Consider the following 3,874-nt stretch of genomic DNA (forward strand, 5'->3'; position numbering starts at 1 on the left):
TGGCGCTATGAAATTTTTCACACTCGTCTGATGTTAAATTTATCATGGGGACATTATCAGACAAAATACCCTTTATGCGATGCGCTAATTCCTCGAGTTTGTTGGCGAACCACGCGACACAATCGGCACCGCGATAAGATCTGTATGCGGATAATGTTTCATCGTACGAGCATTGCACATAGTATCCAACGCTAAATACCTCGTGATGTTGATAGTATGACACGTGTTCCGATGTCTTCCTCAACATAGTCGTATAGTGCGGATATGAAGATTCCCGTTCCATATGTCTTTCAACGGGGTACAGAGCGGCCACCACTGACCACGTGAAACACGCATTATCCATTGATAGCACATTAATTACCGCTCTCTTCGTCATAATTTCTCGCGGTAATTTAATATGGCATCCCGCGCGCATAGGATTGCACTTGTTGACGTTGACCGTAAGATCGAGGATTCGTGACAATGCCCATCCGCTATCACGTTCCTGAAACTCTTCGAGAGACGTCAATGTGGTTTTGATGACGTGCCGCTCATACCATTCGCGTAAATCGGACGTGCGAAAAAGTTCATAATTTCTCGTGTTAATACTTTTGTTAGCGCGCTTATCACCTGTCACAAACTCACCGTTGAACACAGTATTTACTTTTACACAGTTGTGTATTTTTATAACGTCTTGCACTTGCTCGAGTACTACACTACTAGCATCTTCCAAAAATTGTCGCTGTTCGATATAGTCTGCGTTAATCACCGCACCGGTCAGTATACGATTTTCAAACGCGGTATCGATCTCTCGCCAAACGAGTCTTCCCGCGTTATTGTCGGGGATGTAATTACCACCACTGGATATAACTGTCTCTGCAATCGAGTTTTTGCACCTTCGAGTCGCGCGATTCTAGCAACCAAAGATTGTCTATATCCAATGGAGAGTCGCGGACGCTTGACACGGCTGTTTTCTTCGAGCAGTTTGATAAATTCCTCGCAGCGCAGCGCCCATTCAAAATACTCGCCCAAGGTGGCGATTTGATGGGACCGCTCCAACAGGTCGCGTTCAATCTGCTCGATGTTTTCCATTTTTCCACACTTTTTAAAATCACGTTCTATAGAGCACTTGCACCCGCTATACTTTTTTTCGACCGACGTATCTGTGCACTTGCAAATTACGTACTATGGTTTGAAGTGGCAGAAGTCCTTATTATATTTCGTCTAATCATTTCTTTCCCTCTTCATGATTAACGGATTGTTTAATTACATATCAGAAAAGTGATCTCCCTTCATTGCGTTATCGCTTTTGACACAGAGCGGCCGGACATCGGCGCTCATTTTTGTTTATAAAAATTCAAGCGGCCGGACATCGGCGCTCCCTAAACAATGAGAAAGAATTCCGCTTAGGGGGAGGGGAAAGGTACCGCAAAGGCTGCCGAATATCGGCGCGTAATGCAACACGGTCTTTTACCGCGAAAAAAACACGTGTCCCGACGTGTTCATTGCGATAAGCGCGACCTCCCAAGATCCCCTCAGATGGAGGAGGAGAGGGGGAGGTACCGCGAGGGCGGCCGAATGTCGGCAAAATTATCGCAAAAGAATTCTTCCTAAATAATGAGGAAGAAACGTCGCAGCCTTACGAGCAGGGTGGGGGAGGGCGGAAGTACCGCCAAAGCGCGTCGCCTTATGGGGGAGGGGCGGGGGAGGTATCGCGAGGGTGGCCGAATGTCGGCGCTCACTTTGCGGTGTTTTGTTTATAATAAAACATGTTAGATAATTCAAAGTAATACAATACGCTGTTTTGTTTATGAAAAACAATACGCGATAAGCGTCTCCCGCACAGCGATAAGCGCCCCCGCCCCGCGTGACGTCATCCCCCTCGCCTACAAGATCCCCCCCGCCCCGCGTGACGTCATACCCCCTCGCCCAGGAGAACCCCCCGCCCCCGCCCCGCGCCCCCCTCGGAGGACCCGGGTTAGAACCGGCATAGTATCCCTACTAATATCTTGCAATTACATTAACAGTATCGACTATAGAAACTAACTGCGTCAAATGCGCATCCACACATTTTCTAATATTTTCCAAGCCGAGGAAAGTAGTTTTCTGCATCACTATCGCAACAGCGTAAGTTTTTCGTTTCTTCAACGCCGGCTGCGATTCTTCTTCCACCTTATCATTCGCAACATGATCCTTGTTTTCCTTGTATGTCACCAGTACAGCCCTCGCTCCGTAAGCAGTAGTGAAGTTGATCGAAATATTCTCGATAATAATGGGATCAGGTTTAATCTTTTGAGTCTCATTCAAGTATAGATTCATATGCTCCATATTGGCTTGAAACTTCTGCCACGTGTCGACGTCGAAGCAAATTTCATCGGCATAATTGCCTGATAATTTAACAATCGGTACGAAGCCACTGCCGTCGTTCCTCGATTGCAAACCAATGTGTATCTTCTTAGTGTGCGAAGAATTAAGTCCATACGTTGTAGATAACAATAAATAACGTTGCTCGTTTCTTCCGGCGTTATCGATGTTGTCGTTGTTATCCGTCTTGCGAATATTGCGATCGCGTTCAGATTTCGCAAAATTAGTTACTTCCTTACGTGTGGCCATTGTTTTCACTTGTAAAATCACACGAATAGTCACGACACGCAGCAAAATGGCGAAATCACGTGGAATTCTTTCTTCGTAGCACAAACTTATGTTTTCGTGCTCGAATTCGAATGAATACGGAAGAGCGATTTGTCGACGTGCTTATATTGCCAATCTCCCTCTCTCGCAAAAATTTAAAAAAGCAAAGTGGGAAAGACAATTTATATGTGAAAAATCAGGATTTTTCATGTTCAATCCTGTGTAAATAAAAGACTTCTAGAAACATTTAGAAATTTCTAGATATGAGATTTGAAATCGTGTAACACGAGAGAAGAGGACAACAAAATTTGTGTATGTAAGTGAATAAACGGAAAATTAATTTTTTATGTAAAATCGAATTATGTTTAAACAAAAAGAAAACTCTTGAGAGATTATATTTGATTTGAAAATATTTTTTGCTCTAAAATATAATAATAAGGATTTGCGAGTTCGAAAACGCCGGATTAGGTCGAAGAATAGCGTGTAATAATCCTCTGTAATAAACCCTGTAATAAAAAGTAAAATAAATGTTTGCGGACAAGAAAAAGCAAGATCGGCGATTTAGACCTCGTAACATTATATGATGGGATAAAAAAAAAGCAGGCTTATACTCTATACAACTATTTTTTGTATCTGAAGAAATAAGAGAAAATGATTTTATGATTTTCCCCGACCCGGCTAGGAAAATAGTTGTAAAACTCAAACACCATCTAGAATATTCGTCGGAAAGAAAATCGACGTTTGCCAATTAAATAACTAAAATTATTTTCAGCCACGCCTAGTTGTTAAGAAAAGCACCATTCGATAGGTAAGTAAAGTAGACTCAGAAATGTGCGTATGCTCTATGACCGCCTCCTTTCGAAAAACAAAATAAGCGCTAGCGGGAGAATTGAAAATTTTTCCGAACCTCCCACTCTTTTAAAATATAAACGAAGAAAATGTTGAATTTTTCGACGCCTTCATTCTTTTGGTGGGCGTGGATATAAAGTATAAATTCTCCGAAGCATAATAGAAAATCCGCATTTTGAGTTTGACATCGTCCTAGCTACTCAGTCTCGTGGACGTACACGTTTCGACGTATCGCGTTAGTGTTGTGAGTGCAAACGTTAAGTGCAAATAAAAAATGGCAGCTCAGAAAAAGTTAATTTCTGAATGCATAACTTTGGCCGCGAATTTGTCGCCGACGATAAATGCCGCGTCGTATTTATCACGGCTGACGGAAGAGCCGTGTAATAATTATAATATTGTTAGAAAATTCGCGGGC

Source organism: Prenolepis imparis, unplaced genomic scaffold (genome assembly GCF_030444845.1).
Source record: "Prenolepis imparis isolate NDT839.2.m4 unplaced genomic scaffold, iyPreImpa1.0 SCAF_9, whole genome shotgun sequence".
Taxonomy (NCBI): Eukaryota; Metazoa; Arthropoda; class Insecta; order Hymenoptera; family Formicidae; genus Prenolepis; species Prenolepis imparis.